The sequence below is a fragment of the Urocampus carinirostris genome, chromosome 12, assembly GCF_059441175.1.
Source record: "Urocampus carinirostris isolate Australia breed hairy pipefish chromosome 12, RoL_Ucar_1.0, whole genome shotgun sequence".
Taxonomy (NCBI): Eukaryota; Metazoa; Chordata; class Actinopteri; order Syngnathiformes; family Syngnathidae; genus Urocampus; species Urocampus carinirostris.
Window position 1 is genome coordinate 778,984 of NC_142360.1, and position 27,235 is coordinate 806,218.

Consider the following 27,235-nt stretch of genomic DNA (forward strand, 5'->3'; position numbering starts at 1 on the left):
GGCCAGTGTTACACTTGCAGAGTTCTGGGTACAATTCTCAGTCAAGGCAATATACATTTTTGGATTAGGAGCAACCAAACCCTAACTCTAACTCCAATCATAATCCTAACCCTAGAATTTTGCTGCCTTGACTTGGAACTGAATCGACAACCTTCTGAGAGTAGCACAGGCATCTTAGAGTTTGAGCTACCAGTGCTTCTACAGAGCCCAACCAAAACTAACCCTAACCATAGTTATGGCAAAACCCTAATCCTAGCTCCAACCAAACAGGGGGGCATGATACAGGAATCTTAGTCCAGTAAAATCAAGTCACATTTATTCATATAGCCCTGAATCACAAAAATGTCTCAAAGGACTGCACAGGATTACAATTAAACCAATACCTGATCTTAAACCAACATGCAGGCAAGGGGAAAACTCAAAACCTCAGCGTGAGGAAAAAAGAAACCTTGAGAAAGGGCCTCACAGGTGGTAATCCCTCTTCCAGGATGACCAGGGTGGAATAGATTTAGCATTGAGTTACAGTACACAAACAATAGTAAACATCAATAAAATAGAACACTAGATATCATGTTAAAAAAGTTGTCCGTAAAGTGCATGACAGCAACGACGCCCCCAGCCTGTAAACTATTCCAAAAAGTCCATGATGGCAATGACTCAGCTTCCCATCTCTGCCAGCTGGTCAATGCGGGCGTTGCATGCTCCAAGTCAGACGCTGGTCCGCTGACTCATCTCAAATCTTCCTTCTCCTTCGTATCACCTCCAGCCATGCAGTCGGAAAAAGACAGGATAATACAAAATATGAGGTGGGCATCAATCATAGAATTGAATAGAAGTGTGTCTTAAGTCTAGATTTAAAAACTTCCACTGAGGTTGCAGATCTTATCTCCGGAGGCAGAGCATTCAACAGCACCGGAGCCCGGATGGAGAACGCTCTCGAGCCTGCAGACTTTTTGGCTCTCGGAGTCGCAAGTAAACCGGCATTTTCCGAGCGGAGGCTCCGTGCAGGAACATAGGGGGAAATCAATTCAGAGAGATAAGAGGGTGCAAGTCCATGCAACATTTGTATGTTAATAAGAGAACCTTAAAGTCTCATCTTAAGTGGACTGGGAGCCAGTGCAAGTTGGCCAATACAGGAGTAATATGCTCAAACGTTTTTGTCTTAGTCAAGAGTCTCGCTGCCGCATTCTGAGCAGTATCGTGCAGACACTTCTATCTACCGGGAGAGCTAACTGTGGTCATTGTGCCTGCTGTTTATGCTAACGTTAGCATAGCGCTAAATCTCCTGCCCGCTGCTATCAATAAACAGCAGCTTGCACACCCCAACGGAGCTTTTATTGTCGCCGGCGACTTTAATCGGGCATGTTTATGGACTGTACTCCCCAAATACATTAAATACGTGGACTGAGCAATTCGGGAAAATACACTGGACTGTGTGCACTGTAAGATCAAACATCCAGTTCGATCCACCATTTCTGTTTGTCCCTCACCCCCCTCATCACCCACCCTCTGGAGGAAGCAGAGCCTATTTACAACAAAGACAGTTAAAACTGGTGTTCTTTGTTCCTTTATCTTTTTGTTTTATTATCCTCACTGTAAAATGTGGAACTGGAGTCGTCCAATTTCGTTGTTATAATATATCCCATGTTGTAACAATGACAATAAAGGCATATTCTATTCTATTCTGTTCTATTCTATGCTGCCAACACCATGCTTCACTGTAGGGATGGTATTGGCCTGGTGATGAGCGGTGCCTGGTTTCCTCCAAACATGGCGCCTGGCATTCACACCAAAGAGTTCAATCTTTGTCTCATCAGACCAGAGAATTTTGTTTCTCGTGGTCTGACAGTCATTCAGGTGCTTTTTGGCAAATTCCAGACGGGCTTCCATGTTCCTTTTACTAAGGAGTGGCTTTCGTCTGGCCACTCTACCATACAGGCCTGATTGGTGGATTGCTGCAGTGATGGTTGTCCTTATGGAAGGCTCTCCTCTCTTCACAGAGAAACGCTGGAGCTCTGACAGAGTGACCATCGGGTTCTTGGTCACCTTCCTGACTAAGGCGCTTCTTCCGCGATCGGCCAGCTCTAGAAAGAGTCCTGGTGGTTCCAAATGTCTTCCATTTACGAATAATGGAGGCCACTGTGCTCATTGGGACCTTCACCGACATTTCGTTCTGTATACACGTGTACTAGAATGACAATAAAGTAGATCTGAATCTGAATCTGAATCTGAAAGCAGCAGAGATTTTTTGTACCCTTTGCCAGATTTGTGCCTCAAGACAATCCTGTCTCGCAGGTCTACAGACAGTTCTTTTGACTTCATGCTTGGTGTTTGTGCTGTGACATGCACACTCAACTGTGGGACCTTTTATAGACAGGTGTGTGCCTTTCCAAATCATGTCCAATCAACTGAATTTACTGCAGGTGGACTTCAACTAAGCTGTAGAAAGATCTCAAGGATGATCAGCGGAAAAAAGATGCACCTGAGCTCAATTTTGAGCTTCATGGCAAAGGCTGTGAATACTTATGTAAATGTAATTTCTTAGTTTTCTATTTTTAATAAATTCAAAAAAAGTTAAAAAAATGGTCCTATTGGAGTATTTTGTGTAGAATTTTGAGATGAGAGATTAAATTAATACAATTTGGAATGAGGCTGTAACATAACAAAATGTGGAAAAAGTGAAGCGCTGTGAATACTTTCCGGATGCACTGTAACGGTTACAGTGCATCCGGAAAGTGCTAAGCATCCGGCTGGGGTGCTAAGCTTTATGTTACGGGTGATGGAGTCACCTATAACTAGCGTGTGGGAGCCAGTAGACTGGGGTGGAGTGGGACTAGCTAGGGGGCTGAACTTATTATGTGTATATGATTGGCTCACCGCGATTAGCATGCCGCTTAGGGCTAATGCTAACTGCAGGTTCGCTACAACCCACGCTAGCAGTGGTGCCTAACATTTTCCTTTTAAACTGCTCTAGCTCACGGACACGTTCCTCAGAAGGGCTACCTGCCAACGGAAGCAGGAGCACCCTTTACAACAACCCATGCTTACTTGTGAGCAGTCGGAAGCCGAGCAGGCTCTTTGCAGTTGGGGGAGGGATTACTCCTCTACCAGCGATCGGCAGCAGCCCGACTATAAATAATTGTGCGCAGCACTTACCTTACGCCAATCGTCCGAGATACTTGAAACTTTTCAGCTGTTCAAGATAAAAAATCTCAGTCCAGAATTCTGTTATAGCAGGAATCTGAATCGGTCTCGTCGTCGCGACGACGTGAGCGATGTACAGTTGTATTTTATTCGGAGCCATGTCTGCTTGTGAAAAGAGCCATATATGGCTCGTGAGCCATAGGTTTCCAACCCCTGATAACAGTAATCCCTAGTCGTGTGATTGTCAAAACCAGTAAAGTCGAAACATTTATTTATTTATTTCATTATAAGGCACACCTAAAAGCCTTTATTTTTTCAAAAGCTGACCATGCGCCTATAATACAGTGCCCCTTATATATGGATCAATATTAAGTCGCAAAGTTTTGCAACTAAGGCAAGCAGCCGCCGACTAGATAACCTTAGCAGTTGAGCTATCACGGCTTCTGATTTAGACCTAAATTCTCTCCCAAACCCTAGTTCCAACACTAAAAGACATACCATGGCTCCAATAAAAGGCCACTATACTAGGACTTATACTGGGGATCAAAAACAGAATGCTGTGAAGAAAAATCAAGGAGCTTAGTAGTGGAACTGTCAGTTATGGTGAATGTGCAATAGTCTAACCCTTGCTCCATCCGAAACCCTAACCCTATCTCTAAACAAAACCTTAAACCTAGGGCCAACACTAATCCAGTAAAACTAGAATTTGTACTGGCTTGACTGGGGATTGAATCCACAACCCTGTGTGAGGAGATCAGGCAGAATACTAGTTAAACTATCAGTGATAATAATATTGCTATTGCCTGACCCAATCCCCAACAAAACCCTAACCTTTGTTTCAATAGTGCAGCCAACAGCTTCCATCAAAACTATGACCCAAGTTAGGACCAAAACACTAATCATAGCTCCATCTAGCACTAGGCCCCTAACCCTAGGTTTTGTACAGGCTTGACTGGGGATTAAACTCACAACCCTGTTTGCAGCAAGCTGGTTGCTTGCCAGTTGAGCAACTAGTGATGGGGAATGTTTTAAAACCATGACCCCATTTCCAGCCAAAACACTAACCCTAGCTCAAACCAAAAAAATAACCCTAACCCCATCACTAACCCACTAACTAGACTGACCCCCTGATTTCAGTATTTTAATATATAGTTGTAAATTTAGCTTCGATACAAGTATATACGGTAGGGAGAATATCTCCATGATGTAGTATTGAGCGGCCTAATACTCTGCTTGCTCTACCCCCTGGTGCTGGCCATGCTTTATTTATTTATTCATGCATTCAGCATTCCGTTTTAAAGCTTTTTTAGGGTTTCCAGCTAGGGTGTCAAACTCGGATTTCAGCCCCAAATCGGACTTTTAAAATGTTTCCTAGGGTTTCCAGTTTAAATATAGGTTTTATTTATTTAAGCTCCATTCAGAAACTCTCATCTGTATTTCCAAAAGCTGTATCTACTCGGAAACCTTATATCAGCTATGTCCAAAGTCCAGCCAGGGGGCAAGTTACAGCCCGTGAATTTATGGTTTCTGTCATAAATTGTATAATATGTGGCCTGTGACCACAATATAATCTAAATATGTACAACAAAATGTCACCATTTTACCAGATAGTGATAGTAGCCCTATGGCCACCTTGCCCTTGGGTTTCTGTCAGAATTTTAGCCCAATGCTGTAAAACGGTGAAACAACTGGAAGCTGTTCTAACAGCACAGCAGGGATATTTCACGAGACCCCGCGAGTCAAGTGAAAATGCTACAAAGGCTGATCGCCAAGCACTGTGAACCTTTCACGGACTCTAACTCTGGATTTAATTCATTCATGTTTCCACTAACTCACCTGTCTAGACGTTTGGCTCCGAGGAGGGCTCAATCCCCCAATTAGGCTTCGGGAAAGAGCGAACATCATCGACTGCGTCATGAAACCACAACCTCATTTTCATGGCAATATTTATTATTCAGTATAAATTGTTCACACACAATTGAGGAAAGAACACATTTGGTTTTGGCTTGTGCATCAAAACCAAAGCGGAAACGTGTGAAAAGAGATAAGAAAATAAGGTAAAAAAATAAATAAAAGTAATTAAGTGTAAAATTGTTTTCGCTTTTTCTAAAATGACTAATTAAGGATGCTAGAAAAAAAGAGACTCGCAAAGCGGAGTCCAGATTAGAAAACTAAAACACTATATGTATAGATTTTTTTTATCGCCACAAATGTTAGGCAAATAAAAAGAATGAGCATAAATGTAAATATTACTCAACATATACATAGACTTGATTAATATGGCTTCTCAAGTTATAAACACAAAATCACACAAAACCCGAAAATTTTCACACAAACTACTGTTTTCGTTGTCGCAAAAAAAAAGTGAATGATTACAATCAATTACATACAATAAATACAAAGATGAAGCGTCGTGTTGAAAAGGTCATGCAATGGTGTTACGTCACATCATGTAGCCAAATGCTGAAGGGTTTTGAACATTATTTGCTAATAAAAGTTCGCCCACGTATGCCCCCCAAATAAAAACAGCTTGTGCACTAAATGTGAAAAGGGAAAAGCGTACACTGAAAGGTCTTGCAGCTACTCTATCCGTCAGACGGTGTCGCTACAACTTTTAAATGAACGGGAAGTATCAGTGTTATTAATGATACAGTAATAATAAATAATAAAAATAATACATGACACACAATAAATAATAACAAAGAGTAATAAAAATAATAAATAATAGAGCCTTTCAGGACACTCAAAGTCACTGTACACAGAATAAAAGCACTGATTAATGAAAAAAAAACAAACAGAAAGGAACTTACAGTGAAAAAACAAAAAAATAACGTCAAAACCTTCTTCATAATAAGAAACTAGTTAGTTTCATCTTGGGTCACGAAACAAAACAAAGGAAAAAAAGTTCGAATTTGAAAACTTTTTGAATATAAAACTACACCCAAATGGCCTAATTACTTTTAGTATTTTATTATAGGACCGATGAGGCCACTTTCGTACAGTAATGAACGTGGTTTGTATTAATTTAATATAAAAGCATTCATATAACTATTGATTTTAAATAGATAATACAATGCAAGCTAATTGAATTAAATGTATTTGCCATAACATGGATTAATATATTGCATGTATTTAATCTAGTTAGACCAGGGACGCTCTGGGTTCGGATCCAGACTTTCTGTTCCCCACATTTTTACCTTTGTTTTTCAGCATTAGTAACCTACCCCAAGCATTATAATCACAGATGACAAGGAACTTTTCTATACACAACATATTTATTCATAAAAAATATCAAGTCATGTTTCTTTGTACAATATTGTATAGCCCTTAATCACAAGGAGCCTTAAAATGCTGTGCAGACTACCAGTTACACATCCCCTGATCTAAAACCTACATGAGGGCAGGGGAAAAATAAATAACCCCTCCATGAGGAAAATAAAGAAAAAAGGAGAAGGTAATCCCTGTTCTATGATGACTAAGCTGCAATAAATGTTGCAAGGGACAATACTAACACATCAAAATGAAATATAGTATCAAAAGATTAATGATCTGAATTTGTGTGTCATGTTCATGACAGTAATTATTTTACTGCATATCCAAAATGAAATGTTACCTATTATCAACAATTATAGTTATTATAATAGTTATAAATCAACCAATTGGAGGACTTTTACAATAATCTGTGATCTGTGCAGCCCTTTGAGACTCTTTGTAATTGAGGGCTATAAAAAATAAACATGACTTGACTTGACTGTTTGAAAAGCCTCAACAGGCTTCACCAGTCATAAGACCCCACCTCCGGTGACCATGACCCCATCACCCTTTAAAAGAAAATGCGTGTACAGCTTTCTTCCACACTCTCAAACACATCGCCTCTTGCCCCAGAAGTCCCCAAAAGAAAGATAACGTTTAGAAGCTCAAGATGGCTGACCAGGGTCTCTGGGCTTGGAGTCCACTCACACCAGAATCTCGAGGCTGCGAGATTCTGTAGTTCTTGCTGTCTCTGTCGCCTGGATGAGGAGAACCGCTGTGAAGTCCAAATCAACAGCAAAAAAATCAGCCGAAACAGTAACCACCAAATTAGACTCTGAACCAAAAATAATTCAAAGCAATTTTCATCTAGTTGCCGATTAACTAATCCACCGGCCGCATGTTTTGACATGCAAGAGTTAGATTATTCATGGTGAGTTTGTAGTTGCGATACGTAAATGTCACTGCAACGACAGTCTCATGCTTAGGACTGGAAAAGGATTCGATGGTAACGTCCAAAGTACTTTGACATCGTCAAATTTCTGTCACTTTATGTGTTCTGCAATAAAATACTAAAAGTAATCAGACAATTTGGGCAGAGTTACATTCACGAAAAGGTTTTCTTTTCTTTTTTTGTGACCAAAAAAAATATTCTCATTGTTGACCGGATGTCATACCTGTTAACCTGTACGTTTTTGCCATACAAAGTATGTTTATTATGCATTTAAGACGTGTACGACGTACAAGAAAATCTGTACGGAAAAACGCAAATTTGTCAATTATGGGTACCATCCGGTATACACCGACTATCACGAGATGGCAAATCAATCAAATCAAACCAGTTCGCTGCGGTACCCTCGATCTCGTTTTGGTTTATTTGTTGCAAACGAAGCAAGCGGTTTGATGCGCATGCGTCTGCCGCCTGGGGTTTTCCCATCATGCATCATTCCCGAAAAAAAGTATGGTGTAAGATTATTTAGTATTTTGTAAGAGAAAATACGACAGTTTGTAAGGGCATGGAGCCGTGGCGGTTGACAGGTATGGGATGTGATGCACTGTGGTGTTCCAGTCATTAACTGTAACTGCAGAATAATTGTCAGTATAGCCTTCAGTACACACAAAAAGTAGTAAAAAAATAAAATAAAATCAGTGTATAAATAATAAGTACTCTCTGATTGACATTTGTAAAGATGGAATACAACTCCAATCTGAGTCATATTCAGACAATGACAGTAGAGTGTGTAACATAATAGTAGTTCTAGACGAGACCCTGCGGTATAGGCGACCGCGGCTTCTGACGTTTTCACTTTAGGGTGTGGAATAAGATACTTTTTGGACTCCTTTTACGGCCCTTTTCCCCACTATACAACATCAAAATATATTATTTTGTGTGTCCAAAAACTCATAAAATTAAACTTTGCAGTGTTCGTGCGCACGACGAGTCTTTAAAATGCCCGTATGCTGTTAGGTGACGTCATGAATATCCTGATATGTTATAGCCAAACTACCTCCCGTAATGCCTTACTCTTCATTCGGTTCAGAATAGCATGTGCTCTGTATAGACTAAATTATACAATGGTATAATTTTCTTCTTATATTTATACACTAAGGTCCAAATCTTGCAGTGATGCTAAAAGGTGAAGCTAAAACATAATGACTATCAAAACAAAGCTAGTGACTATCAAGAAATATAGGAAGGCACACAAATCGCTACCTTCGCTAAGTTTTAAGGCCAGGACTATGATTAAAAATTAAGAGATGATTAAGGCAAGGAATTCTTTTATCTGCCATCTCCTCCACCATTTTGCATCCACCCACTCTACCAGCTCAAGTCAGGTCACAACAAAGCTGGAAAAAATCTTTTTCTTTAACATGTATTTATATATTTATTCATATAAACCATATACTACTTAGTTTTTTGTTTTTTTTCACCTCACGATCCCCATCTCAGAACAAATTTGTGTCTTGTCTCGGGGGTCTATTGTATTAATTTGTACAAGTTATTGGAAAAAAAAAATCACAGAGTGATTTAAGTCAAAAGTTCTGCAACAGTTTTGGTGTCCGAGCGGACAATGTATCAATTATAATTCCTATTTTGTTGTTCTATTTCTGTGCCGTTCAGGTCCGATTAAGGCAGCGTTAGCATTTTGGCCTTTGGTGGTCCAGCTGGTCTTGGCGAGTGCAGGTCTGGGATGCCTCCAAAACCAGGAACCAAAAACAAAAATTATGAACTCCTTGAGTGTTTCGACAACACGGTCATCCTCCTGATTCCTCACACCAGTGCGTAATCAAACTGACCCCTTTCTAGCCCCTCCTTGTGGTCAGTCCAGGATGATGCAGGCATGCGACTGTAAGGGTCCAGCAGGATCCTGAAGCACCTGACCAGCAGAAAGATCAGGAATAGCATGAGGAGGCCCACAAAGGCCAAAGCCGTGCGCTGCTCGGCGTCCACGCCCACCAAAGGCAGGCCTCCGCTACCGTTGCCACCTACACCCGGGCCCCCACCGGGGCCCCCGGGGAGCGAGGGGCCGGCCGGGGATAGCAGCAAGTCGTAGTCCAGCGTGGGCACATCGCTCATCCTCCACGGGGCCCTGAGGCAGTGCTGCACACTGGATGCTAGGCGTGTCAGGGGGAGGCGAGTAGGAGGGAAAGTGGTTCATAAGAGACCTGTTTCAGGAATTTGCGAGAGATTCAGTTTTTACTCGGGTTGACCTTTGCTGATCTTTTCAAACTCTTACTTCTTTGACATCTATGGCCGTCCATGGCAAAAATGCTAAAATGAAATCCCTTAAAAACATGAATTTTGACGTCTACAACCGCCTACGGTAGCCTAGCTCGAATATACCTTTACTATCAATAGCAGCCTAGCTAAAATGAACCTTTGACAACTCTAACTGTATATGGGAGCAAAGCAATAAACCATTTTGACGTTTGAAGTAGTGTACAGCACTGCTAGCTAAAACGAATCTTTGGTGTTTATAGAAGTTTATGGCAGCCTAGCTAAAACCGATTTTAACGTATCAAGCAGTCTACAGCACCTTAGCTAAAATGGGTTTTCATGTAAAAAGCAGTCTACGGCAGCCTAGCTAGAATGGACCTTTGCCAACTTTGGCAGCCTAACTTGGATGAACCTTTGACTTCTAAAGCAGTCTATGGCAAACAAGCTAAAATTTGTTTGGACTTTAGCTTTCTAACTTTGCATACATAGAATGGACATTTGCCATCTATGGGTAGCTTCACTAGAATGAATCAGTGACATATTTAGCTGTCTAAAATGGATTTTGATGTCTAAAGCCGTCCATGGCAGCCCAGCTGGAATGGACCTTTGATGTCTGTAGCTATACATGGCAGACTAGCTAGAATGGATCTTTGATGTCTATAGCTGTGTATAGTATCCACAACTAAATTGATTTTGACATTCATAGAAGTCTACGGCAGCCTGGCTGAAATTGATTTTGATGCTTTTACCCGTCAATGGCAGCCAATGAGTTAAACGCTTTACAAGCACCCAGCACCCAGGCGATAAAATTTAAGAGCAATAGTCATTAAGTCCAGGCACTTATTAAGAAACAGGCGTACTGAACGGTCATCTAGTGAGACTGATGAGAGCTCCGGTGGACAAATCAATGTCTAAATAGCTAACGCTAATTTGCACAAAGGCCTCCGAGATAAGGAACGATAAGTAGGCCCAAGAACTTCTTCTCACCATTCACTTCAGGGACGACACTCACGTTAAAAATAAAAGGCTAATGGTGTAGCGACAAAAAGGAGAAAAGAGCTCGTGCGAGAAAAAATGTTATTTACAAAAGCCAACTCTGCCTGTTGAGTCTTAGGCGATGTCCTCGGAAGACATGATGGCAGTTGTCCAACACATCTAAAAGAAAAGTAAACAAAAGGAGTTAATTCTTAGAAAAAACTCCAGTAGCTCTATCAGTGCTAATGCTAGGAGCAAGAGGGGAAGGTTATCCCAATTTTGACATTGAAAAAGATTGAAACCATTAATTTATTGTTTTAAATGTCAGTTTTCTTCTCTACTTCTTCCAAGCTTCATCAATATGTCCAAAAGACTGTTTTGTTCTTGTTATTTGATTGTGAAAGCTAGGTAGCTAAATGGTGAGCTGCATATTTAGGTGGCAAGCTTGCCACACATCTGTTCATGGATCTATTTAGGTATTAACTAGCTTTGGTTAGCCTGTTAGCTATCTCAATTTAGCTGGATATTTAGCTGAATTGAAACTCCATCCATTCACCCATCTACCAGTTTTAGCTATCTTTCTTAAAATGTTTTTTTTATTTAAATACACTCCTTACTTTACTGTTTTTATTCCCGAGCAGCTCAAACATTAAGTGTTATAATGAGACATTTGTAAAAAAAAAAGAAAAGTAGCTCACATGAGTGGCTAGGGAAGGAAACAGTGAAATAAGTGGAAGATGCCTGAACGGTATGGTAATGCAATTGGGAGTCACTGAAGATCTCCCAAAGTGGTTTACAATGTACTTCAGACTTACCCATTCACACACACTCGCATACAGAGAGTCTTCCAGCTCATCAGAGCATTAGGGATTCAGTGTCTTGCCCAACATAATTTCAAGAAAATGTATGTGCATTTCATAAAATTCAGTTTATTATAAAATTCGTTTTTATTTAGAAAATGATTCTTAATTATTTTATTGATACTTTATGGTCATTTTAAGTCTCATCCCTTCAATTTGAATATAGTTTTAAATATTTTATTTGATAAGAAAAATAGATATTTTAAGAATATTTTTAATAATATATCAACATTTTTTTAATTCTCATGGTTGTTTACCATTGAGGGGCAGCAGGGCAGCAGCAGTGGTTTGCGGGTGTGCGGCACAGCTCTGAGGTCATGAGATCGAACCTTCCTGTGTGGAGTTTGCATGTTCTCCCTGTGCTTACGTGGGTTTCCACCGGGCACTCCGATTTCCTCCCACATTCCAAAAACATGCATTTCATGTTAATTGGCCGGTCCAAATTGGCCCTAGGTGTGAATGAGCGAGTGAGTTGTCTGTCTCTGGGTGCCCTGCGACTGGCTGGCAACCACTTCAGGGTGTGCCCTGCCTGCTGCCCGAAGATAGCTCAGTCCAGGATGATGCAGGCATGCGACACACACAGTGTCCCCAAAACTTGTTTGTAAGGAAATACTGGAGATTAGAGCCATTGCTGTCCTACAGCACCCCCGCGACCTCACTGAGGATAAGCGGTGCAGATAATTGATGGATGGATGTTTACCATAAGAAAAAAAGAAAAAAATGTGATGAAATGTGCTGTACAACCTGAGGCTACAGGTCCGTGTACCAGGAGAAGGTGGGAGGGGAGGATGCTATAATCTACATGCTACACCGATCCCTCTCTCACCTGGATAGGGCTAAGGGGGCTCTGAGGATTACATTTTTGGACTTTTTCAGTGCCTTCAATACCATACAGCCTCTGCTACTGAGTAGGAAACTGACAGAGATGGGAGTTAGCGCACACCTTGTAGAATGGATTACGGACTACCTGAAAGGCAGACTGGGGTGTGAAACAGGGGGGCTGTACATCGGACACTGTGGTTAGCAGCACAGGATCTCCGCAGGGGACCATGCTCTCTCCGTTCCTATTCACTCTGTTTACATAGGACTTTCAGTACAACTCTGAGTCTTGACACGTGCAAAAGTTTGCTGATGACACTGCGATAGTGGGATGTATCAGAAGTGGGCAGGAGGAGGAGTACAGGAAATTGATTCAGGAATTTGTCCAATGGAGTGACGCAAACCACCTGCACCTAAACACCACCAAGACCAGGGAGATGGTGGTGGACTTCAGGAGAACTAAAACTCACCCGGTTCCTGTAACCATCAAAGGAGAAGGTGCAGACCTACAAATACCTGGGTGTGCAGCTGGACTGGACTGCCAACACAGAAGCTCTATGTAGGATAGGTCAAAGCCGACTTTACTTCTTCAGAAGGCTGGCCTCCTTCAACATCTGCAAAAAGCTCCTGAAAATATTCTATGAGACAGTTGTGGCAAGCGCCCTCTTCCATGCGGCAGCGTGTTGGGGAGGCAGCGTCAAGAAGAAGGATGCCTCTCGTCTCAATAAACTGGCAAGGAAAGCGAGCTATGTTGTGGGCACAGAGCTCGACAGCCTGACAACAGTAGCAGAGAGACGGGCACTGAAAAAGCTGTGATCAATCATGGACAACTCATCACATCCACTACACAGAGCAGCTTCAGCGACAGACTGTCACTGACTTGTACCACGGACAGTCTGAAGAGATCTTTTCTTCCTCATGCCATGAGGCTCTTTAACTCCACCCGGCGGAGTGTCACGGTCGCCATGGCTACCAGTCTGCCGCGCCCCCGAACTCAGCTGCAGCAGATCAGCTGATTGCTGGTCTGCTATTTAAGGCTGGATTTTGGGTTTGGCGGGCGCTGGCTCATTACACATATCTACACAATCCCAGGTCTGTTATGCCTTGTCCTGTTTTAGGTTTAAACATTTTCCGTCTGTTATGCCTTGTCCTGTTGAGTTCGTGCCGGAGGAACTCTGTATTGTTCTGTTTTGGTCCCGGAGTATTGGGCGACTTTTATTTTGTTAAATAAAACTTATGGATCGTTATGCAATTGAGTTCTCCCTTCCTGCTTCCTGCCTCCGTTCTGGTCCGGTCACCCCACTCCACGCCACCACGCCCCGTGACAGAATGAGCCAGCCACAACAAGAACTCAGCGAACGATCCCAGCGCGATTTGGGGAGACCTGGAGAACGCAGCTTGGCAAGCGCCCACTGAGTCCGACTTCGACTCCCTGCCCGTTCGAACCACGGCCCCGCCCGTCGTGGCCATTGCTGTGCCTCGAATGGGGTCCCGGGAGGAATTGACGCCTGCCTGTTCGACTCTCATGCCTGCCTGCCCGACTACCGTGCCGATTGCCTGCTATTCAGTCTCCCCTGCGTGCCAGTCCGACTCCGACTCCGCTGCCTGCCGGGCCGACTCCGCTGCCTGCCGGGCCGACTCCGCTGCCTGCCGGGCCGACTCCGCTGCCTGCCGGGCCGACTCCGCTGCCTGCCGGGCCGACTCCGCTGCCTGCCAGTCCGACTCCGCTGCCTGCCAGTCCGACTCCGCTGCCTGCCAGTCCGACTCCGCTGCTCCTGTTTTGCCGGTTCTGATTTTGACTCTCTCCTGTTTTGCCGGTTCTAAATTTGACTCTCTCCTGTTTTGCCGGTTCTGAATTTGACTCTCTCCTGTTTTGCCGGTTCTGAATTTGACTCTCCTGTTTTGCCCGTTCTGAATTTGACTCTCTCCTGTTTTGCCGGTTCTGAATTTGACTCTCTCCTGTTTTTGCCAATTTTGTCTGTCCTCCGTGTTTGCCGGTTCTGATTCCCTGTCTGTCCTCTGTGTTTGCCGGTTCTGATTCCCTGTCTGTCCTCTGTGTTTGCCGGTTCTGATTCCCTGTCTGTCCTCTGTGTTTGCCGGTTCTGATTCCCTGTCTGTCCTCTGTGTTTGCCGGTTCTGATTCCCTGTCTGTCCTCTGTGTTTGCCGGTTCTGATTCCCTGTCTGTCCTCTGTGTTTGCCGGTTCTGATTCCCTGTCTGTCCTCTGTGTTTGCCGGTTCTGATTCCCTGTCTGTCCTCTGTGTTTGCCGGTTCTGATTCCCTGTCTGTCCTCTGTGTTTGCCGGTTCTGATTCCCTGGCTGTCCTCTGTGTTTGCCGGTTCTGATTCCCTGTCTGTCCTCTGTGTTTGCCGGTTCTGATTCCCTGTCTGTCCTCTGTGTTTGCCGGTTCTGATTCCCTGTCTGTCCTCTGTGTTCGCCGGTTCTGATTCCCTGTCTGTCCTCGTGTTTGCCGGTCCAGTTTGCCTGCCGGCCCCCCCCAACCCTGCCGAGCGTCGAACCATTCCGGGGCGTGAGGTAGTATTTTATTTATTTTTTTCCTTTTTTGGGGACCTCAGGAGCTGTCCCTTAAAGGGGGGGCTCTGTCACGGTCGCCATGACTACCAGTCTGCCGCGCCCCCGAACTCAGCTGCAGCAGATCAGCTGATTGCTGGTCTGCTATTTAAGGCTGGATTTTGGGTTTGGCGGGCGCTGGCTCATTACACATATCTACACAATCCCAGGTCTGTTATGCCTTGTCCTGTTTTAGGTTTAAACATTTTCCGTCTTTTATGCCTTGTCCTGTTGAGTTCGTGCCGGAGGAACTCTGTATTGTTCTGTTTTGGTCCCGGAGTATTGGGCGACTTTTATTTTGTTAAATAAAACTTATGGATCGTTATGCAATTGAGTTCTCCCTTCCTGCTTCCTGCCTCCGTTCTGGTCCGGTCACCCCACTCCACGCCACCACGCCCCGTGACACGGAGTAAAGGCCCACATTAAACCACACCTCCTACATTTCATATTACCGTACTTTTATTGCAGTGTGTATTTTATGTAGCACTATTTAAATACTCTATACAACACGCTACAGTGGATATTAGCACGTCACATTGGGTATTTGCATATTGTATTCCTTTTGCTTTATTATTGTATTGTTCTCAACGAAGGGATGCTGCTGGAAATGTGAATTTCCCTGCGGGGATGAATAAAGTATTTATCTATCTATCTATCTATCTATATAACCCCCCCCCAAAAAAAAAAAAAATATATATATGTAACGGGTGTAATAATAACTTTTGTTTTATTGAAATTCCTGCTGAAATATGTGTATAGTTTTTGGTAAATGTCCTGCAATGATGAGTCCAACAGTGCCATCTGCTGGAATGGGGTGGGGCTTGGTTTTGGCTTCTGACATGTGACCGGGAGGCGGGGTTTGTTGGCAGTCTTACCAGAGAGAACTGCAATGGTAAGACACATCTTTTGGTGCTCCACAAAAGAAGTTAATTTTAAACATTATAACCCCAGCTGACAAATCTCTCGACATGCACAGTAATGTGATTGATATTGTCAAGCTTTTTAGGTTTATTTTCGTTTTGTTTCTGTTTTACTAAAATATGAATTCCCCTTGTTCAGATCAAAGAGATCAAAGCCAGCAGAAAAGCTAATGTTGTGACTCATCCATTTGCAGGTAAATTGTACCCGTTTTTATGCTCATTATTGTTTTTATTCCTATTTTCTCATATACATTAAAAAAGGATGCTGTGGTTAAAACTCAGACTAAAGAAAAATATGTTGAATTCATTGTAAACGTTAAAAATCCACTGTACGATCTCTTGTTAAAAGTATCTTGTTAAAATGTAAAGATGTCGAAATGTATTGTGATATTCTCAAATGTATTTTATGTAAAGTGAAAAGAAAGCTCTTTGATATGCTTTGTTGGCAGTCTTACCAGAGAGAACTCAAAGAGTTCAAGCCAGCAGAAAAGCTAATGTTGTGACTCATCCATTTGCAGAAACTGTAATAATAAAAACCTCATCATCCAGTCCAGCGTGAATGTGGATCTTTGGTGGGACATGTACACCGCGGTTACATATATTTATATATACTTGAATGATGGGACTTGCCGACCATCACATGCAGGGCTCAATTAAGTGGCTGTTAAGTGCTAAAAGCACCACTCGGACAAGCTATCTTCGCAAAATGCTTTTTAGACTTCCGTAGTTTTAATATGGTGGCCAGACGTGGCAGTTTCTAGTTGTGGAATACAATTACATATGTCTAAACCTAAAACTACGTTTATAAAATAGTATATGCTTTTTGGCTTGCTTTTTGAATCAACGGTGCTTTGTTTGAACAAATGTATTATTTTGACACGCTAGATGTCGCTATTACACACACAGGTCCTTTAAGATTTTGTATTGGCTCATATAAAAACATTTGTACGCCCCTATAGGTGATAAATGGCCATTGGCGACGGGGGAAAAAAATTGCTCCAACAAAGTGAAAAATGTTTTCCGATCGGTCAAGAGAAAGTGGACATTGTGACACGGCGGACAAACGAGGGAGCAAGATTAAGGGCAAGACCAATGGCAAGTAGCACAGATGAAGGAGCAAAGCGGCCAGGAATTAAATTTTTGTGATTCCCCACAACACTTTCAAAGTGAAACCGCCATCTACCATTTTAGGTACCGCTCGAGTCAAGTCAAGTCAAATCACATTTATTTATATAGCCCTTAATCACAAAAATGTCCGAAAAGACTGCACAGGACAACAATTACACAATTGCAATTATCTGATCTTAGACCAAAAATCAGCCAGTCTATTTCCTCTCTCTGCGATTTTAAGGCTTTAAAGGTTACTTCCACTTGGGCGTTTGCACATATCGGACCCACTCAGACTTGAAAAACGTTAATTTAGATGTCCTTCTTTCTCCAAAAACAGAATCAGATTTCCGGACATGGCCCCTGGTAGGTCGTGTCATAAAACCTGACAGTGTGGAGATCTAGGTTGGATCTGTAATAAAGGAATAATAGAAATTATATTAAACTTTAGAGAAAATAATCAACACAATCAATAAAATCATGGGCTTTTAGCTGCCCAGTGTGGTACACTAAACCCTGGCAGCGTGGAAGCTAGCAAGTCTTAGCTTTGATCTGAGGATTTTTGATAACTGTTAAAGATGGCCACACTGTTCAGAATCTGAACCTGTACAGAAAGTCATCAACACAGCCCAGAAAATCATTGAATGTGCTCTGCCCAGTTTGGAGGACTGAAAGATGACATCATGGAGAGCTGCTAGCACATCTTAGGTTAAATTTGAGGTTTTTAGATAGAGGTTGAGCTTGTCACTGCTTAAAAACGAGGGGTCAACCTACTAAACTTTAAGGAGAGGCATCAACACAGCCCAGAAAATCACAAGCTGTTCTCTTCCCAGTCTAGAATACAATACCATGACAGCATGGAGTGCTAGGGAGCCTCAGCCAAAAAAAATGTAAATTGACAGAACACAAGAGACAAAAGGCGTCTCGATGGGAGCCAGCGATTGATTGGTAGGGAGCCATACCCTTTACTTCACTTTCATAGAGACGCTTCATTCGCGAACGACAAGTCAGTCTTTTTTTTTGCCGCATCAGTAAATAATAAATTCGTTATCGCTATCTAACTATATGGTAGTCACATGTTGAATGGTGACATGATCAAAAGAGACGTGGGGTAAATAATAATAATAAATACCGCTGTTGGCATTCTGCAGACAAAAGTAACGCAGCCCTTTTGATCGTCAGTAACGGTAAAAGCAGAAAAAATAATCAGTCACGTTACCCGGTTACTGAAAAAAATAGCGTCGTTACATAACGACTTTTTTTCAAGAGTTATTCCCAACACTGCTCGCAAGTTGTCCGCCATCCGTGAGGTAACATTTGCTTTTTAAAGGTCAGTGGTCTCCAGGGTTCCTCTTTTGCATGCCGTAAGAACACTTAACTGTGCCAGAGTTTGCTTTCAGTCGTGCGCAAAATGCCCTCCTTCTGCTGCCTGTCCAAGCGCAACCTGCGCCAGACAGAGAAATCGAGTATTTAATAGGCAAAGTTTATCATCCTTATTGTCTGCCGGCGGAGTTACGAGCCGTGAGGAAACGTCTGTTGCTGAGCGCAAAGACAAGTCACTCCACAGACAATTTGTCTCTCCCGTGGCTAAAAATAGCAACGCTTATTCAGTCAGCTTGCGTATTTGCAGCTTTGTTTAGAACCCTAGGAGTGATTTTTTTGGTCAACATTTTTGGCTTCTTTAAGCTCAAAGTGACCTATTTCCTAACACGTTCGTTAGCGCCACGCAACAAGTAGCCTGTCCCTGTAGTTACCATTGAAATTAAAGACTCGTGAATAGTCAGTCGATATCGTTGATACGTTTCCATATAAACTGAGGTGGGTTGAGTAGGCAACATTGTTACTCAAGTTTAAGTACAGTAATGTTACTTCAGAATAATATGACTTAAGCAGAAGTAAAAAGTAAACATCCAAATAATTACTTGGTTAAAAGTAATTGGTGGAAAAAATAACTACTTAAGTACTGAGTAACTGTAGCAACGTCTCATTTATTTTATTTATTGGTTTGTTTTTTTAACAACAATTTAGTCATCAAAGTCAAGTCAATTCAAGTCATGTTTATTTGTATGGCACTTAGTCACAATAAGTCTCAAAGGGCTGTTCACAGGAATCATTACCACAAAATATAGGTACAGTAATAACAAAATGTCCCTTTGACTGCTAGGTCAACATCATGCATGAGCTATAGAACATAACTGTGTTCTAAGCCTAGATTTGAACACTTCCATTAAGGTTGCAGATCGAGTTTCAGAGGGCAGAGCCTTCCACAGCACTGGACAATGGAAGGAAACGCGCAAAGTACCAGGAGCTGGTGGAGGAGTGCAGGGGCAGGGGCTGGAAAGTTTTCTTTGAGCCAATAAAGGTCGGCTGCAGGGGTTTTGCTGGACGATCCTACTGCAATGTCCTAGGACAGTTGGGTGTGACAGAGGCAGCCAAGAAGAAAGCCATTAAATCTGCTAGTGAAGCTGCAGAAAAAGCCAAAAGGGCAGATCCGTGGACTGCTACTGGGACGCAAGTTGAGGCCTGATCAACCTCGGCTGCGTCACCTGGGTGAGAATGTCCAACTTTGCGAGACCCGGAACACTCAATGAACCCAGGATACATCACTGATGATGCGTCCCAGTTGCATCCAGGAGATGTTTCTTTCAAGTTACAAGCTGGCACTGCCAGTGACTCCTAGGAAGACTAGGTGGCAACCAAGAACATATTGGTCGACTACTGGAGAGACAGTTGACAGTCAGGAAAGACAGGTTGGGTTAGCACATCAGTCTGTATCTTTCGTGAGAAGGAACCCTAACAAGCTACGAAAAGCCCTAAAAATAGATACTCTCAGGAGAACCCGAGAGGGGGGGAGGATGAGATCTCCAATCGGACGGACCAAAGGTTAAGGACTCCTGCAAACGAACAGACGACGATTATGACATGTATCTGCGGCAAAATATGCAAAAACAACCGCGGCCTAAAAATCCATCAGGCCAGAATGAAATATTTGGAACAGGAGAGCGAGGTACAACGCACAGGTCCTGGACCTGGTAAGACGCACGAGGAGTCCGGACAGGAGGCAACCCACAGATCCCAGTCCCTTCACGTGCCAAAGTCTCCCAACCCTAGCAGAGTAGTTCCACAGAAGCGGATAAAATGGCCTCCAGCGAACAAAGAGAGCGTGTGGCGGCAGTTTGATGAGGACATGTCCAAAGTCATCCAAGTGATGACCACCATAATCGCCAGCTATGGCTCAGAGAGATTCGGCTGAACTGAAGAGTGCAAAACCAAGACCACCCCCTACACCATGAACCGCAGAGCCACAAAGATACATCAACTGCGCCAGGAGCTCCGAATCATCAAGGTAGCCGCTGAGGAGGAGAAGCAACCGCTGACAGAACTGCATAACATCCTGCGGAAAAAGCTGACAACTCTACGCAGAGCAGAGGGGCACAGGAGATGAGGAAGGGAAAGGGCAAGAAAGCGGGCGGCCTTCATTGCCAATCCCTTCCATTTTGCTAAGCGGTCGCTTGGGGACAAGCAAAGTGGCCGGCTTGAGTGCTCAAGAGAGGAGTTGAACTGCTTCCTCAAGAACACATTGAGGGAAGAAGACCTAAGTTCCAACAAAGCTCTCATCACCTCAGCCCCACCTACAGATGACTTCAAGTTGACGGAGCCAAGCCTGAAGGAGGTTGAAGAGGTCATCAAGGCAGCCAGGTCAGCATCTGCACCCAGTGATGTACCCTGCCTTGTCTACAAGCCGCCCAGTGCTTCTCTGGCACCTGTGGAAGACTTTGAAAGTGATCTGGCATATAGAGAGAGTGGCAAACCAGTGGAGGTGTGCTGAGGGAGTTTGGATTCCCAAGGAGGAGGACTCGAAAAATATCAACCAGTTTCGAACAATCTCACTATTGAGTGTGGAAGGGAAGGTGTTCTTTAGCATCATCTCCCGAAGACTGACAGTCTTAAGAACAACTACTTCCGTCCAGAAGGGTGGGATTCCTAGAGCCCCTGGCTGCCTGGAGCACACTGGGGTAGTCACACAACTTATCAGAGGAGCCCATGAGAACAGAGGAGACCTTGCTGTGTTGTGGTTAGCCCTGACTAATGCCTACAAGTCGATTCCACACAAACTAATTGAGCTTCCACTACAACTCCACCACGTTCCTAACAAGATCAAGCACCTGATCCTGGATTATTATGACAACTTCAGGCTTACGTTCACTTCCAGGTCAGTAACATCAGACTGGCATCGCCTTGGGAAAGGCATAATAACGGGTTGTAGCATATCCGTTACCTTTTTGCTTTGGCATTGAACATGGTCGTCAAAGCTGCAGAAGTGGAATGCAGAGGGCCAATATCCAGATCAGGTGTTTGCCAGCCTCCCATAAGAGCATATATGGATAACCTTACCATCACCACAACATCTGTCCCTGGGAGTAAATGGGTCCTGCAGGGTTTGGAGAGACTCATAACATGGGCGAGGATGAGCTTCAAGCCCTCAAATTCAAGATCCATGGTTCTAAGAGTGGAAAAGTGGTGGATAAGTTCAGGTTTTCGATCTCTGGAACTGAGATCCCAACCATTTTGCAACAACAAGTTAAGAGCCTGGGGAAACTCCTTGTCAACTCTGAAAGACTGCTGCCACCCAAGAGAGTAAACAACTGGCAATGTGGCTCACCAAGGTGGACAAGTCTGGCCTGCCTGGTAGATTTAAAGCCTGGATCTACCAGCACTCTATTCTTCCCAGAGTCTATGCAATACCGGTATCAACTGTGGAGTAGCTTTCTCCGGAAGTGGCTAGGACTTCCCCGCAGCCTTACCAGGGCTGCTTTGTACGGGACAACCAATACCGTCCAGCTACCCTTCAGCTGGCTCACTGAGAGTTCAAGGTGGCATGTACTAGAGAGGCTCTTCAGTACAGGGATTCCAAGGACAGCAAGGTGTCATCAGCTGGGGTTGAAGTGAAAACCGGAAGAAAGTGGAGAGCTCAGAAGGGAGTGGAGGTGGCAGAGCATCATGCAAGCAGACTTCCACCGTGTCCGGTTCCTTGTGCAGGCACTTTACGATGTCCTACCAAGCCCAGCGAACCTTCATGTGTGGGGAAAGAGCGAAACACCCTCCTGCCCCCTTTGCTTTGGAAGAGGATCCTTGGAACACCTCCCCAGCAGCTGCCCAAAAACCCGGGCTGATAGTTGCTATCGCTGGCGCCATGACCACGTACTGAGAGCAGTTGCTGAGTGCATTGCACTAGCAGTCAACAGGGGCAAACACCATCAAGCCACAAGCAAGGCAGTCAATTTCATCAAGGCAGGAGAGAAACCCAGGGCTTGTGCACAGACAACATCAGGACTCCTCCACATTGCCTCTGATTGGCAGTTGCATGTCGACCTTGGGAAACAACTAAGGTTCCCCCAGCATATATCAGCAACATCGCTCCGACCAGACATGATAATCACCTCTGAGACTTCAAAACACCTAATCATGCTGGAGCTCACAGTCCCGTGGGAATAGCGCATTGAGGAAGCCAATGGAAGAAAACGCGCAAAGTACCAGGAGCTGGTGGAGGAGTGCAGAGACAGGGGCTGGAAAGTTTTCTTTGAGCCAATAGAGGTCAGCTGCAGGGGTTTTGCTGGACGATCCTACTGCAAAGTCCTAAGACGGTTGGGTGTGACGGGCAGCCAAGAAGAAAGCCATTAAATCCGCTTGTGAAGCTGCAGAAAAAGCCAACAGGTGGCTTTGGCTCAAAAGGGCAGATCTTGGACTGCTATTGGGACGCAAGTTGAGGCCTGATCAACCTCGGATGGGTCACCTGGGCGAGAGTGTCTGATGTTGCAAGACCCGAAACACTCAATGAACCCAGGATACATCACTGATGATGCGTCCCAGTTGCATCCAGGTGATGTTTCTTTCATAACAGCATTTTGCAAACAAGAAAAGCACAACTCTATTGATTAGCAGATGCCAACAGACAATACATTTCAAGTCTGTGTTTTTGTGAGTCTGTGGGTAGTTTGTTTGGGTAACCCATCTGTGGATTGAAAAGAATAATACACATACATATACACAAATCAATACGTACATACACATATCCCTATCCATATGTATACAAATATATATATATATATATATATATATATATATATATATATATATATATATATATATATATATATATATATATATATATAGTGGAACCTCAGTTCTCGACCATAATCCGTTCCAGAACCCTGTTCGAAAACCGATTTGTTCAATCACTGAAATCGTTTTTCGCATTATAAGTAATGTAAATCATTTTTAATCTGTTCCAACACCCTGAATGTTTACCATGAACGTAAACATTAAGCTGACCCAGGCTAATCGTACGTTCACGTTAGCGTAATCTTCCGTACGAAAGATTACGCTAACATGAACGTGTAAAAATAAAAAAATCTGGTCGTTTACACGTCATTTAGCACCCGGGTCTCCACAACAAGTGGCTAGCGCTTCATTGGAAATGGGGCTCCGTTACAACACTCTGAATGTTTTACGTAAACAAAGCTAACCCAGGCTAATCGTACGTTCGCGTTATCGTAATATTCCGTACGAAAGATTACGCTAACATGAACGTGTAAAAATAAACAAAGGGTAAAGAAAAGAATTATGAATAGGATTTCTTACCTTTGTGGTGCTCAGCAGAAGCCATGCTGTATGTATAGCAAGATCGGAAACTCGCACACCTTCTTCATATTTTGCTATTATTTATTTCTTAAATGCAATAGTTGTACGCACTACTCTTCTTTTTTCACCTGTAGCAACTTTGCTGCTTGCACCGACCTTCTTCGGAGGCATAATTAGCAGCTAAAACACTTGGTACACCTACCGTATTTTCCGCACTATATGGCGCACCGTGTTATAAGGCGCACGTTCAATGAATGATATATTTTAAAACTTTTGCCATACATAAGACGCACCCCATTATAAGGCGCTATAAGTGCATGCTGGTTTAAGATCAGGTAGTTGTGCAATTTTGTAATTGTAATCCTGTGCAGTCCTTCGAGACATTTTTGTGATTAAGGGCTATTTACGGTAAATAAATGTGACTTGACTTGACTACAGTAGAGAATGGAGTTACGTTATGCAACCTCTAGATGTTGCCACGCTAAAGGGAATGTCAACAAAATATTCAAAAAGGTCAAACTTTATTGTTAACAAACAAGCTTTCCACAACTCCATTCACTCCCAAAATAAATAAACAGCCGTTTTATTATTTTCTCTGAGGTAAAGCATTTTCGTGACACATCTTTAATATCTTTGAACAACATCAAGGCATATCATTTTACTTTTCCTCCATTTAGTCAACACGCAAAAAAAAAAACGTCTGATACTGTTATTTTAAATGAAACGTTAGTGCAATCGCAATAAAGTGACACTCGTAATGTGCAAAAACAAGTGCAAAACAATAACAATAAAGCAATAACATAATAACTGTAAAATGTAAAACGTAAACACACAAAAGAAAAACAAAGATCACCCTATAAGCTCCTCATCGACGAATCCCTCGAATTCTTCTTCTGCAGTGTTCGAATTGACCATCTCAGTGAATGGGCCATCCAACACGTCCGGCTCCGTTTCATCAAGGTCGTCATTAATTGAGTCAGTGTTGCTGATGTTGTCTGACTGTTCGGGGACAATTCCCGTCTTCTTGAAAGCTCGGACCACAGTTGAGACTGATATATCAGCCCATGCATTTACGATCCACTGACAGATGGTGGCGTATGTCGCCCGGCGCTGTCTCCCCGTCTTGGTGAACGTGTGTTCGCCTTCTTTCATCCACTGCTCCCACGCAGTACGCAGTCTGGCTTTGAATGCCCTGTTGACACCAACATCTAGCGGCTGGAGTTCTTTTGTCAACCCACCCGGAATGACGGCAAGCACTGAATTAGTGTGCTTCACATGGTTTTTTACACTATTGGTGATATGTGAGCGCATGGAGTCGTAAATCAATAGGGACGGAGCTGTGTGAAAAAAGCCACCCGGTCTCTTCGCATAAATTTCTCTCAACCATTCACATCTTTTCTTCATCCATCCATCCCTTCGAGTTAGCCTTGAGGACTATGCCGGCTGGAAAATTTTCTTTTGGCAAAGTTTTCCTCTTGAAAATCACCATGGGTGGAAGTTTCTGGCCATCAGCGTGGCAGGCGAGAACTACAATGAAGGAGGATTTCTCATTCCCTGTGGTGCGTACATTCACTGTACGTACTCCCGTTTTATCCACTGTGCGGTTCACAGGAATATCAAAGGTGAGTGGAACCTCGTCCATATTTATGATATGCTCTGGCCAGATCTTTTCTTCAGCAATCTTGTTTAAGCAGTAAGTGCGGAAAGTGGCCAGCTTTTCCTCGAAGTCAGCTGGCAGTTGCTGTGAAACAGTAGTTCGAGTATGGATGGATAGATTGCATCTTTTCATAAAACGAAAGCACCAAGTAGGACCACCCCTGAATTCTTTAATATTGAGTTCCTGTGCCAGCGCTGTTGCCTTCATACGTATAGTTATCGTACTGACACTTCTGCTTGCCGCTCTTTGTTGAACAACCCACTGTTCAAGTGTCTCCTCTAACTCTGGCCATCTTGCTTTATTGCCACGGAAACTTTGTTGAGTTTTCCTTACTTGGCGGAGCTTATCTTCATCCTTTCTCCACTTCCGTACCATCGATTCATTTATGTTTAACTCTCTCGCTGCCGCTCTATTGCCGTGTTGTGCTACGTGACTGATCGCCTTGAGTTTAAACTCGGCGTTGTACGCGTGTCTCTTAACAGGAGCCATTTTTGTTTATACAAATGCACGTATGAAAGAGAATCGTTGTTTAATATTTCCCAGTATGCACAGCGCGAAAAATGGAGTCGGCGGCTGTTTCTCGTAGTTGCGAGACCTTGCGAATTTAATATTGAGCCATATATAAGGCGCACTGTGTTATAAGGCGCATGGTCAGCTTTTGAAAAAAATGTAGACTTTTAGGTGCGCCTTATAGTGCGGAAAATACGGTATATTAAAAGCGAAAGCGAAACGAAACACATCCGCACGTGATAACAGTTCTTCACGAGGGGTGGGGGCAATCTACACGATCTACACCTGTACGCCGCTCAGCATCGCACCCTAGCGTACCGGCGTTCGAACTCCGATTATTTGACCGAACAGCGAAGCAAGATTTTCTCGAAATTTTTGGTCGAGAACCGATTTGTTCGAACCGAGAGGCGTTCGAAAACCGAGGTTCCACTGTATGTATATACCATATATATATATATATATATATATATATGGACAGCACGGCAGTGCAGTGGTTAGCGCATGTGCGACACAGTTCTGAGGTCATGAAATCGAACATCCTGTGTGGAGTTTGCATGTTCTCCCCGTGTGTGCGTGGGTTTCCTCCAGGCACTCTGGTTTTCTCCCACATTCCAAAAACATGCATTTCAGGCTAATTGGCTGGTTCAAATTGTCCCTAGGTGTGAATGAGCAAGTGAATGGTTCTTCTTGAGAAAGCGGTTCAGCCACTGCCCTAAGACAGCTGGGGTGGGCTCCAGCACCCCCGCGACCGTACTCAGGATAAGCGGTGCAGACAATGGATGGACATATATATATATATATATATATATATATCACCTGTGCCCGCTTGTTTGGCACCAGCTGCTGCCCGTTGCCTGATTGGTTCCCATCCTATTTAAACTCACTGAGAGTAAATATAATTAATGGTTATTTTTTTATTTTTTTCAACATTATTTTATATATTTTAGATTTCGATACCATAATATAGGGCCAGCCATCATGATACCGATAACTATTACCCATATTGGAAATTGTGAATTTAATAGTACAAGTCCACATATCCAACCAGGACTAGACGCTAATTTTCTATTTTTCTGAATTTTAGATGAATTGGCTTGATACTTGGACCTTTTATAATATTAGAATTTAGATTACAATTCCACAAATCTAACTGAGATTAGAGCACCAATGCATTTTGTTTTTTAAAAAGTGTTGCTGATTAATATCTTATTTTCTATCATTTCAAATTTATATATATATATATATATATATGCATCTCATGTTGCATTAAGCAAGAAAAGTTATTATGCTCAAAGAATGGTGGTTTAAGACTACTATTTTTTTTTTCAAATTAAAAGTACAAATAAAGTTATAATTAAACGGAAACAGTCTGAAGCCAACACACAGTTCCTTTGATTTGAAAAACTGTTATTTAGAGGGTGAGGGAAAAGAAAAACAAAGGTGAGAACGCACTAACCTGATGCTTTGCGAAGCTCCTGAGCACTCGCCTCAAACTTTGTGACGCCGTTCTCTCCAATTGCTGTTTTCTCTTTTGCTCTTGTGTCGGGCTCAGCGCTTCTCGC

General features: G+C 43.1%; 1 long non-coding RNA gene and 1 pseudogene across 1 annotated transcript; both read right to left on the reverse strand.

Moving 5' to 3' along the window:
• Positions 1–5,073: 5,073 nt before the first annotated feature.
• LOC148354601 (cortexin-3-like) lies at positions 5,074–9,554 on the reverse strand (annotated as a pseudogene).
• On the reverse strand, positions 5,074–27,235 carry LOC148354602 (uncharacterized). The gene is made up of 3 exons (XR_015852208.1): positions 27,130–27,235; positions 10,699–10,768; positions 5,074–7,171 (listed from the first exon to the last, which is right to left on the reverse strand). It is a non-coding gene; the product is annotated as an uncharacterized LOC148354602 (long non-coding RNA).